The sequence below is a fragment of the Odocoileus virginianus genome, chromosome X (genome assembly GCF_023699985.2).
Source record: "Odocoileus virginianus isolate 20LAN1187 ecotype Illinois chromosome X, Ovbor_1.2, whole genome shotgun sequence".
Classification (NCBI taxonomy): Eukaryota; Metazoa; Chordata; class Mammalia; order Artiodactyla; family Cervidae; genus Odocoileus; species Odocoileus virginianus.
In genome coordinates, this window is record NC_069708.1 from 14,473,265 (window position 1) to 14,487,916 (window position 14,652).

General features: G+C 38.6%; 1 non-coding gene across 1 annotated transcript; it reads right to left on the minus strand.

Moving 5' to 3' along the window:
* Positions 1-9,478: 9,478 nt before the first annotated feature.
* On the minus strand, positions 9,479-9,583 carry LOC139033184 (U6 spliceosomal RNA). Its single transcript, XR_011485813.1, has one exon. It is a non-coding gene; the product is annotated as a U6 spliceosomal RNA (small nuclear RNA).
* Between the last annotated feature and the right edge of the window lie 5,069 nt (positions 9,584-14,652).

Genomic DNA, 14,652 nt, shown 5'->3' on the forward strand with positions numbered 1-14,652 from the left:
CACCTGGATTAACAGGCAAATTTGGCCTTGGAGTACGGAATGAAGCAGGACAAAGGCTAATAGAGTTCTGCCAAGAGAACGCACTGGTCATAGCAATCACCCTCTTCCAACAACACAAGAGAAGATTCTACACATGAACATCACCAGATGGTCAATATGGAAATCAGATTGATTATATTCTTCGCAGCCAAAGATGGAGAAGCTCTATACAGTCAACAAAAACAAGACTGGGAGCTGACTGTGGCTCAGATCATGAACTTCTTATTGCCAAATTCAGACTTAAATTGAAGAAAGTAGGGAAAACCACTAGACTATTCAGGTATGACCTAAATCAAATCCCTTATGACTATATAGTGGAAGTGAGAAATAGATTTAAGGGACTAGATCTGATAGGCAGAGTGCCTGATGAACTATGGACGGAGGTTCGTGACTTTGTTTAGGAGACAGGGATCAAGACCATCCCCATGGAAAAGAAATGCAAAAAGGCAAAATGGTTGTCTGAGGAGGCCTTACAAATAGCTGTGAAAAGAAGAGTAGTGAAAAGCAAAGGAGAAAAGGAAAGATATTCCCATTTGAATGCAGAGTTCCAAAGAATAGCAAGGAGAGATAAGAAAGCCTATCGTGTTACTTCTGCTGTATTCTATTGGTTAAAGTGGTCATGAATCTTTGAGTCTTCCCATGTTTAAGAGAAGGTTACTTTGGTGGCTTGGATATTCAAGAATCTGCCTGCAATGCAGGACACACTAGAGATGGCAGGTTCAATCCCTGAGTCGGGAAGACCCCCTAGAGAAGGGCATGGCTACCCACTCCAGTATTCTTGCCTGGAGAATTCCATGAACAGAGAAACCTGGTGGGCTACAGTCCATGGGGTCACAGAGTCAGACATGACTGAGTGACTTATACAACACTACCACTATGTTTAAGGGAATAATGATAAACCCCACCTGTATATGGAAAGAGCATGAAATAATTGGTGGCTATGTTTTAAAACCACTACAATGTCCCTTTGGCAGAAGGATGTGTCTCCTTAATTACAGCTCAGATGACGTGGATGCTAGGAAACCCTGCTCTCCTAGGCCTAGCATTTCTTGGAGTGATGGAGGTTGCAGCAGTCCATGTGGGTCGCATATTGGTGGGATAGGTTCCTCTACCTAGAGAGCAGATCTTGAGACCAGAACTTGGATACAGGTAGTTTGTTTTAGGAACTGATCCCAAGAAGCAGGAGTCAGAGACTGGGAAGAGTAAAACAGGGAAGGAGGGAAAGCCATCCCAGTTTGCACTGTTGAGTTGGTCACTGTTGTGGGTTTTTAGGGCATAGGCCTGCTGATATCTTCTAAGTTGCTGTGTCATTGTACCTTGGAATTGTGTGTTTTCAGGACAGAAGATAAATTCACCAGCTCCCATCTCCTATTTGTCAGGGGCTGCCCCATGGGATATTGGCTCTCTCTTACTTCTGGCTCTACCCATGTGTACGTCTTGATGGGATCCCATATTGTAGCCTCAGACAGATTCTGGCTCAGATAGCCAGACACCCAGAGAGCTGAGTTAAGGTACTGTCAAATTATACTTGTATAAAACTGGTTGCTATAGCAACATATGGGGTAAAAGGTGGGCTGGGAGGATGTGAGATGGTCATAAGAGGTACCTGATATGCATGTACGTGCTTGAACTTTCCCATTAATTAAACCAAGGATACAGGCTTTAAAGCAAGGGAGTTCACAGCATAAACAGATGCACTATAGCTGTTCCAGTTTTTTTCCCTTCCCAACTGGATTCCCAACTGTGATGAACATGCATGTGCTAGGAACATTCTCCTCAAGGCTCATGTCATCCTTCTGGAAGAACTTCCATCAGTAATCAATGAACTCCTATTTAAGAAAAGATTTGTATAGATCAGACTTTTCCTGGTTCATGAATTATCAGCCCTAGCAAGGATCATATTCTTATCCCAGAGGACAAACTGGAGTCAGTGACCTGTCCAGGTGTTCCCAAACAATGCCCCTGCCCTCAGCTCTCCAGTGGACAGGAAAACTCAATTCCCTCAGTACAGGCTAATAACCATTCTCCACCCTCTAGTCCTAAGAGGGGTGTTGACAGCAGTCGTGATTGGCAATGTTTATCATTACATCTGCTTGACAATATCAGAGGACAAACCAATGGATGGAATTGAAGGAACAAGGAAATCAATGTAGTTTCAGAGGCCAATTTCAAGGCACCTAGTGAGGGAGATGATAAGTTTATTCCATTCTAAGTGAACCTACATGTGAAATCCATATTTCTATATAAAAGGATGGTTCATCTCTTTACCAAAGAAGTCTCCAGGGGACTAATTTGCCTGTTGAGCTCCCCTGGGGAATTTTATTTGTGGTTTCATTTTATTGAAAGCATAAGCCTGCATAGTGTGCTGTAATGGTTCTCAAAATGATTCTAGACCATGGATATTCTGTTTCAGCGAAAGCTTTTATGAAAGTTCAATAAGTGAATCTGATGGAAAGGGCTACTCAGCTTCAAGTAGGGGGTAGATACTTGTAATTGCACATTTTTCTCTCAGTCTCTCTTCATCCCTCCACTTTCCTTGATCCTTGAGAGAGATCAACAAACCTCGTATAGCTCCTAAGATCACAATTTAGAAGTCACCATATTAGGAATGTGTCTTGTGGCAAGCAATAGAAAATGGGACAACAGTGGCTTAAAGAAATAGGGAATTAGTTTTTACTCCCTTATTGAGAAGTCAGGAAACGGGCAAACACTATTGTTTCAGCAACCCTGGTCCTTTTTCTATTTTTGCTATGCTTAGTCTATTGACTTATTGCCTTAAGACTGAAAAAGAACTACAGCATCTCTGGGTGTCACATGAGTTCAAGGCAGAAAGAAAGTTGAAGGTGAATTTTCTTTTTTGCCTTCTGAGTCTCTATTTTTGGGGAGGGTGGGGGAAGTGACACTTTACCAGAAGACTGTCATTTAGATAAAGAATCTGCTTGCAATTCGAGAGACCTGGGTTCTGTGTCTGGGTTGGGAAGATCCCCTGGAGAAGGGAATGACTTCCCACTCCAGTATTCTTGCCTGGAGAATCCCACAGACAGAGGAAGCTGGCAGGCTACAGTCCTTGGGGTCACAAAGAGTCGCAACCAACTGAGAGACAGACACTTTCACTTTCAGCCAGAAATAGCTCACAGGCCCATCATAGATCATTACTGACTAAAGGGCATGAATAACAACTTATTTCCTGTGGCTAAGGAAGGAGACTTTCCTCTCTGCAATCACAGAATCTCTGCCTGATTCTTGAACAATCAGGATTTTCTTTTCTTTCTTTTCTTTTTTTTTTATAGGGAAGTAGGGAATGGAGAAGGGCAGTTGGATAGACAATTGGATAGATGACAAAATGCATCTCTCAGAATCAGTGGGCCAGGAAACTTGATTGTGAGTTCTAACCTGGCCACTTAACTGATTGTGAAACATGGGACAAGCCACTTGACATGGCCTGGCTGCAGTGACCTCATGTATAAATTGATGAAAGTGAACAACTTGAGTGCCAAGTTTCCTTCTAACTCCTATATTCAATGGTTTCAATTTTAATAACTTCCTGAATGTTCATGACTAAGTCAAAACTGGTTTGTAATTGAAACAGATGCCCTACTGGAGCTGTTCTGGCTCTGAAGAACTGGCTGCTAGTATTTTCATGCTGTAGATTATGTGCTGTGAATTTCAAAGAAATTCCCACTTTTTTTTTTTAAAACATGGAGGAAAAATCAGCTCTCTGTTCCTCTCCACCCCATAGTTAAGTCTTATATTTGAATAGTACAGCTTTCTTCCATGTAATTCTTATTTAGAGTTTCTTAAAAAAAGAAAGAAAAAGAAAATCAACTTTCCTATTTGGTATAAAGCTCCTTCTAAGTAACAGGAAATTATTACCAGCCCTCTGTTTGATTGTACAATATTAAAATAAATAAATAAACAAAGTCTTAAAATGTATATAATTGCAACTAGTGTTTGGCTGTGTTGAGTATACAATTTTCACCAGTCGTTAGCAAAAGTGAAAGCTTAAGATTCCGATCTGGTGATATACCTGTAGTTAGCATTGTGCGTGATTTTGGTAATTACTCAGTGTTTTTTTTTTTTTAAAAATCCCCAAATTATGAGAAGAAGTATAAATGAGCCAGAGTTGACAAGGGTAGAATTAATCCCTCAGAGTTAGATTTTCATAGTTTTAATATCCTTGATGTTATAAAGGAGGGCATTGGAAAATAGCTTACTTGAAACATTTGATTGATAGTTTATATTATTTGTACATTAGTCAATGTACAAATGGAAGTCAGAATTAGTGTGGCACGCCAGTTCAGTCACTGACTATTAATTAAGTGTCCTCTAGGTGCCGCACACTCTCACAGGTAGTGCGGTACAGCAGTGAATGAGCAGGACCATGGTCCCTGCTCCCATGGAACTGCACTCTAATGGAGGAGACAGACAATAAATAAGCAAGAACTATTTCAAGTAATGGTAAAAACTATGAAGAAAATGGAACAAGATCACGTGGTAGATAGTGGGTGAGTGAGCAGCATTAGTTAAGGAAGTCATGGAAGGCTTTTCTGAAGAGTTGGTATTTGAGCTGAGACCAGAAGGGAGTTAGCCCCATGAAGATCTGAGGGAACAATGTTCTAGGCAGTGGAAACAGTTAATTGCAAATACCTTTTGGTGGTAATGAGCCTGTTGCATTTGAAGATGAATAAGAAAGCCAGTGTGACTCAAGTGTAGTAGACAAGATTAGTCAGGAGAGGTGTCCAAGGGCTAACCTGTACAGAAACTTGTAGAACAAGGATATTATTCTAACTGCGATGAGATCTATGTAGGATTTTAAACAGGGGGAGGACATGGCCTGCTTTAATTTTTTGTAAGATATTCTATCTTCTGGGTCAAGAATGCATCAGAGTGGGGAAGACCACACACAAAGATGTCAGTTCAGTGGCTATTGCAACAGTTCCAGTGGGAGAAGACATTGCCTTATGAGCAGGGAGATGGGGAAAAGTAGATAGGTTGGAGATCTATTTTGGAAGCACAGCACTAGGACTTGCTAATGGATTGTATGTGGGGATTGGTGATGGATGGAAAGGAATGAAGCATGGCCTCTACGTTTTTGGCTGAAGTGAGTGGGAGGAAGGGGTGACTTTTTTCCTGATCATTCAAAAAGGGTGGGGAGAAGCCACTGGAGTGGGGGTGGTGGCTGGCAGTCAGAAGTTCTGATTTAGAAATGTTAGATCTAAGCTATGCCGCAGACATCTGCATCTTTAAAGTCTACTTTGAAGCAGGGGCTTTATAAAGGCGTCCTCTTTGGAATGCAGTGGTTAAAGACGGAAGAAAAGGAGTAATACTTAACAAACCTCAAATAACAGAATCTCCACAATGCCAGGTCTCTCTCTTCTTAAGTAGACAGAGATAACTCTTCCAAAATAATCTCCCTGATCAAGAAAAGAATTGAGAACACAAAAGTTTAAGACCTTTGATATGGGCTTCCCTAATCCCCTCTTCACATTTTTGATCGGTCCAAGTGCTTACCTCGGCAGAACAATCTAAGCAAATAGAGGCAACTTTGTAGAGAAATGAATTGTGGGGAAGTCTGCTAGGATTACCAAGATTAGTAGAAAAGAACAGAACTGTCCTCAGATAAGCACAAGATAAAATACAAGAATGATACAGGGAACAAACCAGAAAAAAAAAACCCAAAATCTAAGGTTATATTTTCATTTTAATATAGTCAAAATGTGTAGGCAGGAAATTATTTTTGAAACATATTCACTTGGTGAAGCTGTTCAAATAAAATCTACATGCTTTTAATTATAAGTTGAACAGAAAGGGTTTTGTGTGTTTCTAAATTTAGGATCAGAGTTTTATGTTCTTGATGCAGGTAGAAAGTTTGAATGCTAGAATGTGCCCGATCCGAGATCTCACGGGCCCCCATAAAGTATCTTGAGGAGGTATTAAGGCAAGGTGAATCTGATAATGGCCTAATCATGTCCTCGGAAAACATGAGATTTTTCTTAGAATCTCTTATTTTCTGGATATATTGCTAAGGATTCTCTTATGGCACACTTTATTCAGTCAAATGGATTGCTTCTCTTTTTTCCCACCATCCCCAGGGCCAGGTTCTGGCTAATGAACACTTGAGTAGGGGTCACTCACTGGGTGACCCACTTGGGCAGGCTTTTAGCTTTCTCTTCCTCCTTCTTCTGGCAGGTGAATAATTGGAGAGCGAGGGCATGATCAGGCTGGCTGGCACTTGACTTTGATGGACTGGTCTACAGAGGTCTTCAAAGTTTCTCTAGAGTCTCATCTTAAATGTGACATTTACAGGTTTTATAAGTAGTAATGTTTTTTTAAATTGTGAGTGGTGATCCATTAATATGTCATGAAATGGATTTAGTGCTATTGACCAAGATATTAAAGAGAAAAACAAGATAAATAGAATAAAAATGTCAGTGTGCAATATGCATAATAAGGTTAAGTATTGTTTCATGAAGCTTCATTTGTAGATAAACTTGTATGTCCTGGGTTATGATGTAGAATGTATGTTTTACTCCAATTTGTGGTTAAAAAGAAAGTTTGAGAAACACTGCCTTAGAGTGTAGGGGCTGAAAATGTGGCCTCTGTAGTTAGAAGGCTTATGGAGAAGAATCTCAGCTCCATAATTATCAGCTGCCTAACTATGGGAAAGTTTTATATACTCTTTGAGTCTCAGATTCCTCATCTATAAAGTAGGAATAAAGATAGATTCTGACTCAAAGGGTTATGTTTGTTGAGAGGATTAAAGCCTTGACTACAATGCCTGACACACAAGAAATAGCAATTGTTATGATTATCTAAGAAAGTTGGTTGTTAATTTGTCATGAGGGTGTGTGGCAGGAGAGTGTGATTAAAATGAGTCATATGAGCCTTTTCCCAGTGTAGTAAATAAGTTTGGGTTCTCCTTAAGGAGTTGGGTTCTTAAGCCTCCATATTCACTGTTGGTCTTCTATCTGAAATGGTGTCTGATATCCTATTTTGAATCACTTGTTTGAAGATCAAGACATCCTCACTAAGAAATAATTCTTAGGATTTTCAGAAGAGCATAAATTGTACTTTGATTTCTATTTACCTTTCCCAAAGGAATAAAATTAAAAGTAATAGATGCAGTGATTGGATAGGGTTGCACCCTTCCCAAAGCCTCCTGGTGTGGGAAGTGCAGGGCTGTGCCCCTCTTGCTTCTTGTAAGGTCTACTTGTTGAAGTTAGCTTTCTGCTGCTAGCAATTAATTTCTTCAGGCTGTGCTTCTAGTAAACTCATTTGCATTACATTGTTCTAGGGGTGCTTAACACGTTTATTCGTCATTTATTTAGGGCTAGAATTTTTTGGTAATGGTTGTGTTAATTTTTTGAAACATTTATTAAAGCACAATTTACATACTCTGAGTTAACACAAGTATACAATTCAGTGATTCTTGAATGAACAGTGCAATGATTGTTGATTTTACAGAGTTGACTAGCCATCACCACAATCTAGTTTTAGAACATTTCCATCACCCTCAAAAGACCCCCTCATGTCCATCTGTAACCCTTCCCAGGCAACCGTTAATATAACTTTCTGTATTTATAGATTTGCCTCTTCTGGATATTTCATTAGAAGGAAATCATACAGTGTGTGGTCTTTTGGGTCTGGCTTCTTTCACTTAACATAATGTTTTTTGAAATTCAGCCACATTGTAGCATGTATAAGTACTTCATTAATTTTTATTACCTGATAGGGTTCTAGTGTGTGGATGTGCACTTGTTTTTCCATTCCTAGTTGATAGATATTTTATTGCTTCCACCTTTTGCCCACTATGAATAATGGTGCCGTGAACATGCACGTACAAGTCACTGTATGGATATATGTTTTTATTTCTCTTGTATAAACAATCAAAAGTAGAATGATGGGTCATATGCTAAAATTATGTTCAGACTTTTAAAGAAATTGCCAAACTCTCTTCCAAAGTATTTTTACCATTTTAAATTCCCATTGGCAAAGTAAGAGTCTAGTTTCTGTACATCCTTGCCAACTCTTACTACTGTCTATTTTTTTCCAATGATAGCCCATTATAGTGGGTGTGAAATGGTAGCTCATTGTAGTTATAATTTGAATTTCACTAATGAATAATGACTTTGAGCGTCTCTGTACATATTATCAGTTATTTATATATTTCTTTCCTGAAACATTTGTTCAAAACTTTTGCCAAAAATTTAACTGGATTGTTTGTCTTTTGTTGTTGTGTTGTAAGAGTTCTATATATATACTCTGGGTACAAATCTTTTATCAGATATATAATTTGTCCAATATTTGATCTCAGTTTGTGGTTTGTCTTTTAATTTTCTTAAACGTACTTTTTGAAAAGCAAAGTTTTACATTTTTATAAAGTGCAATTTATCATTTTTCTTCTATTGATTGTATTTTTGATGTGGTAGTTAAGAATTCCTGGCCTTACTCAAGGTCATAAAGATCTTTTCCTGTATTTTCTTCTGAAAGTTTTATACTTTTAGCTCTTAAATTTGTATTGTGAGTTAATTTTTCATGGATAATATGAGGAAAGCATCTAAATTAATCTTTTTCCATATGGATATCCAGTTGTCCCAGTGCCATTTGTTTAAAAGGTTTTCATTTCTCTGTAACATTGCATTGACACATGGAGGTCTAAGAAATAATACAGTGTGGTCCCTGGTACACTTTGCCTAGTTTTCTCCAATGGTAGCATTTGGCAAGGGCTTCCCTGGTAGCTCAGCTGGTAAAAAATCCGCTTGCAGTGTAGGAAACCCTGGTTCGATTCCTGGGTTGGAAAAATCCCCTGGAGAAGGGATAAACTACCCATTCCAGTGTTCTTGGGCTTCCCTTGTGACTCAGACGGTAAAGAACCCGCCTGCAATGTGGGAGACCTGGGTTCGATCCCTGGGCTGGGAAGATCCCCTGGAGGAGGGCATGTCAACCTTCTCCTGTATTCTTGCCTGGAGAATCCCCATGGACATAAGAGTCTAGAGGCTGCAGTCCATGGGGTTGCAAAGAGTTGGACACAGCTGAGTGACTAAGTACAGCACAGCACAGCATTTTGCAAAACTAAGTTGTAATAATATAACCTGGATATTGACATTGATAAGATCCACAGCTCTTAGTCAGATTTTCCTAGTTTTATTTATACTCATTTTGTATGTGTGTGTAGGGCGTGGAGTGGAAGGTTGTGGGTTTTTATTAAGTGCTATACAATTTCATCACCTGCTAAGGTACTGAGCAGTTCCAACACCGCAAGATTGCTCCTGTTGCTTTCTTATAATCACTCCTACTTCCCTGCCACCACAACCCTTGCCCCTCCCTGACCTTTGGCAGACACTAACCTGACCTCTATTTCTAAAATTTTGTCATTTCGAAAATGTTATGTAAAGAGAACCATGCATTATGTAATAATTCAGGATTAGGCTTTTCACTCAAAAAAATATGGAACACTATGAATTTGTGTATCATCCTTGCACAGGGGCCAGGCTAATCTTTTCCATCTCATTGCCATTTTTGTGTATGTGATGACAAAGTGCACATAATAATTTATTTTTAATGTAGGTTTTTATGTATTTGTATCATATCTCTCAATTTTTATTGATTCCCTGCGTATCATGTCTTTTTGTTCCTGTATTCCTTCTTTACTACTTTTTTTGTATTAATTTTTTTCTGGTGTACTCTTTAAATGCCTTTGTTTTTTGTTTTTAATTATATTTTTGGAGTGGTTTCCTTAGTGGTTCTTCTGGAGGAATTACAATATGCTTCTTAACTAAAAGCAATCTATTTTAGATAATTCTAACTTCATTTCAGTAAAATATAGAAACTGCTCCAATATAGCTCTATCCCCTCTCCCCCCCTTTGCGATATTATTGTCATATATATTGCTTCTTTATATGCTATATTCCTCCAATTATAACTATTCTTTATGCAATTCTTTTTTAAATATGCTGAGAAGAAAAGAGAACTCTCTTTATACTATCTCTTTTATTGAACTACATAATTACCTTTACTCATGCTCTTTATTTCTTTGTGTGGCTATGAATTACTGTCTAGTACCATTTCTTTTCAGCCTGAAGAATTTCCTTTAGTATTCTTTATAAGGCAAATCATCTTTATCTGGCAGTGTCTTTATTTTACATTCATTTTTGAAATATAGTTTTGCCGGATATGGGATTCTTGGTTGATTTTTTTCTTCTTCCAGTACCTCAAGTATGGGCTTTCCTGGTGGCTCAGTGGTAAAGAATTCCCCTGTCAGTGCAGAAGGTGAGGATTCAATCCCTAAGTCAGGAAGATCCCCTGGGGAAAGAATGACAACTCACTCCAGTATTCCTGCCTGGGAAATCCCATGGACAGTGTAGTCTGAGGGCTACAGTCCATGGAATCACAAAAGAATTGGACATGACTTATTGACTAAACAACAACTTTGAGCATTTCACTCTACTGCTTTCTGGGCTTTCACCATGGGCTTTTTGGTGTTAAACTATTGAGTCCCTTCCCCATTGTATATGATGGATTGTTTTTATCTTGTTACTTTATATTTTCTCTCTCTCTCTCTTTTTTTGGCTTTCAGCACTTTGACTATGACGTATCTCAGTGTGGATTTTTTCCCTTCTGTTTGCAGTTCATTGAACTTTTTGAATGTGTAGATTAATGTTTTTGATCAAGGTATGCAGAGTTCCAGAGAATAGCAAGGCGAGATAAGAAAGCTTTCTTAAGTGAACAGTCCAAAGAAATAGAGGAGAACATTAGAATGGGAAAGACTAGCGATCTCTTCAAGAAAATTGGAGATACCAAAGGAACATTTCATGCAAAAATGGGAACAAAAAATTACAGAAACAGCAAGGACATAACGGAAGCAGAAGAGATGAAGAAGAGGAAGCAGGAATACACAGAAGAACTGTACAAAAAAGGTCGTTATGACCCAGATAACCATGATGGTGTGGTCAGTTGCCTGGAGCCAGACATCATGGAGTGTGAAGTCAAGTGGGCCTTGGGAAGCATAACTATGAACAAAGCTAGTGGAGTTGATGGAATTCTGGCTGAGCTATTTCATATCCTAAAAGATCATGCTGTGAAAGTACTGCACTCAGTATGCCAGAAAATTTGGAAAATTCAGCAATAGCCACAGAACTGGAAAACGTCAGTTTTCATTCCAATCCAAAAGAAAGACAATGCCAAAGAATGTTCAGAGTACTGTACATTTGCACTCATTTCACACGCTAGCAGGGTGATGCTCAAAATCCTTCAAGCTAGGCTTCAACAATATGTCAGCCAAGAATTTCCAAATGTACAAGCTGGATTTAGAAAAGGCAGAGGAACCAGAGATCAAATTGCCAACATCTGTTGGATCATCAAAAAAGCAAGGGAATTAAAAAAAAAATTACTTGTGCTTCATTGACTGTGTGAAAGCCTTTGACTGTGTGGATCACAACAAACCATGGAAAATTCTTAGAGATGGAAATACCAGACTACCTTACCTGCCTCCTGAGAAACCTGTATGCAGGTCAAGAAGCAACAGTTAGAACTGGACATGGAACAATGGACTGGTTCAAAATTGGGAAAGGAGGCTGTCAAGGCTGTATATTGTCACCTTGCTTATTTAACTTCTATGCAAAGTATGTCATGTGAAATTCCAGGCTGGATGAATCACAAGTTGGAATCAAGATTGCCGGGAGAATTAAGAATAAGCTCAGATACCACTCTAATGGCAGAAAACAAAGAGGAACTTAAGAGCCTCTTGATGAGGGTGAAAGAGGAGAGTGAAAAAGCTGGCTTAAAACTCAGCATTCAAAAAATGAAGAAAATGGCATGCAGTCCCATCACTTCATGGCAAATAGAAGGGGAAAAAGTAGAAGTGAGCAGATTTTATTTTGGGGGGCTCCAAAATCACCGTGGATGATGACTCTAGCCATGAAATTAAAAGATGCTTACTCCTTGGAAGAAAAGCTATGACAAACATAGACAGTATATTAAAAAGCAGAGACATCACTTACTGACAGAGGTCTGTATAGTTAAAGCTATGGTTTTTCCATTAATCATGTACTGATGTGAGAGTTGGACCATAAAGAAGGCTGAGTGCTGAAGGATTGATGCTTTTGAATTGTGGTGCTGGAGAAGACTCTTGCGAGTCCTTTGGACGCCAAAGAGATCAAACCAGTCAATCCTAAAGGAAATCAACCCTAAACATTCATTGGAAAGACTGATGCTGAAGCTGAAACTCCAATACTTTGTGCGCCAGATGTGAAGAGCCAATTCATTGCAAACGACCCTGATGCTGGGAAAGATTGAGGGCAGGAGGAGAAAGGGATGACAGGATGAGATGGTTGGATGGCATCACTGACTCAATGGACATGTATTTGAGCAAGCTCCGGGAGGTGGTGAAGGACAGGGAAGTGTGGCCTGCTGCAGTCCATGGGGTTGCAAAGAGTTGGACGTGAGTTAGTGAGTGAACAACAACAGCAAACATTTTTAGCCATTATGTCTTCAAAAGTTTCTTTCTGTCCTTTTTTGTTTCTCTACTTGAACTCCAGGAACACATATGTGTTTCAGAGTTCTCAAATTTTGCTAAAATTCCTTAAGTGTGTTTCCTTTCTGTTCTTTGGATTGGACAATTTCCATTGATTTACCTTCAAGTTTGCTGATTCTTTCTTCTGCCAGTTTAAATGTTTGAATCCCTGAAATGAGTGAATTTCTCATTTTGGTTATTGTAGCTTTAAACTCTAGAATTTGAAAATAGTCCTTTTGAAATATTTTTTGTCTCTTTATTGATATTCTGTATTTGATGAGTCATTATTGTTATTTTTCCTTTTAATTCTTTAAACATCATTTTCTTTAGTTCTTTGAACATATTTGTAATACCTGCTTTGAATTCTTTGTCTGGTAAGTCCATCACCTAAGATCTTTCAGAGATAGTTTCTATTGCCTGCCTTTTCTTGTGTATGGGTCACACTGTCCTGTTTTTGTTTTGTGCTTGCCTTTTTGTTGAAAACTGGACATTTTCAATAATGTATGGTAGCGTCTCTGGATTCTGATTATCCTCTCCCCTAGGTTTGCTTTTGCTGTTTTTGCTTTTTGTTTATTTGTTTAACAACGTGCCTGAACTAAATCTATTTCCCTAGTAGTGTGCAATCACTGATGTGTTTACTCAATATTTTAAGAAAATAATTCTTTTTCCAGTTTTTTAAGGAATCGCCACACTGTTCTCCATAGTGGCTGTACTAATTTGCATTCCCACCAACAGTGTAAGAGGGTTCCCTTTTCTCCACACCCTCTCCAGCATTTATTGTTTGTAGACTTTTGGATAGTAGCCATTCTGACCGGCATGAGATGGTACCTCATTGTAGTTTTGATTTGCATTTCTCTGATAATGAGTGATGTTGAGCATCTTTTCATGTGTTTGTTAGCCATCTGTATGTCTTCTTTGGAAATAGAATGGCCATACGACCCAGCAATCCCATGCTGGGCATACACACCAAAGAAACCAGAAATGAAAGAGACATGTGTACCCCAATGTTCATTGCAGCACTGTTTACAATAGCCAGGACATGGAAGCAACCTAGATGTCCATCAGCAGACGAATGGATAAGAAAGCTATGGTACATATACACAATGGAATATTACTCAGCTATTAAAAAGAATGCATTTGAATCAGTTCTAATGAGGTGGGTGAAACTGGAGCCTATTATACAGAGTGAAGTAAGTCAGAAAGAAAAACACCAATACAGTGTATTAACACATATATATGGAATTTAGAAAGATGGTAACAATGACCCTATATGTGAGACAGCAAAAGAGACACAGATGTAAAGAACAGTCTTTTGGACTCTGTGGGAGAAGGCAAGGGTGGGATGATTTGAGAGAATAGCATTGAAACATGTATATTATCATATGTGAAATAGATCACCAGTCCAGGTTCGATGCATGAGACAGGGTGCTCAGGGCTGGTGCACTGGGATGACCCTGAAGGATGGGATGGGGAGAGGTGGGAGCGGGGTTCAGGATGGGGAACACATGTACACCCATGGCTGATTCATGTGAATGTATGGCAAAAACCACTACAATATTATAAAGTACTTAGCCTCCAATTAAAATAAATAAATTGATGAAAAAAACAAAAAATAATTCTTTTTAAAAATTGAGGTATAACTAACATGTAAAATTAGTGTCAAGTGTACAAAATAATGATTTGATATTTGTATATATTGTGAAGTGGTCATTATAATAAGTCTGGTCAGTTATCATCACCATACATACATAGCTACAATGTTTTTTCTTGTGATGAGGACCTTTACTGCCTTAGCAACTTTCAAATATTCTGTACAGTATTATTAACCATAGTCATAATGCTATACATTACATCCCTATAATTTATTTATTTATAACTGGACGTTAGAACCATTTGACCCCCTACACCCATTTCACCCACCCATCATCCCCTCGTCTCTGACAATTGCCAATCTTTTATTTGTATCTATGAGCTCAGTTTTTAAAATTCTCTGTACAAGTGAGATCATATGGTATTTGTCTTCCTCTATATGACTTATTTTACTTAGGATAATGCCCCCAAGCTCCATCCATGTTATGGCAAATGGCACAATCTCATTCTTT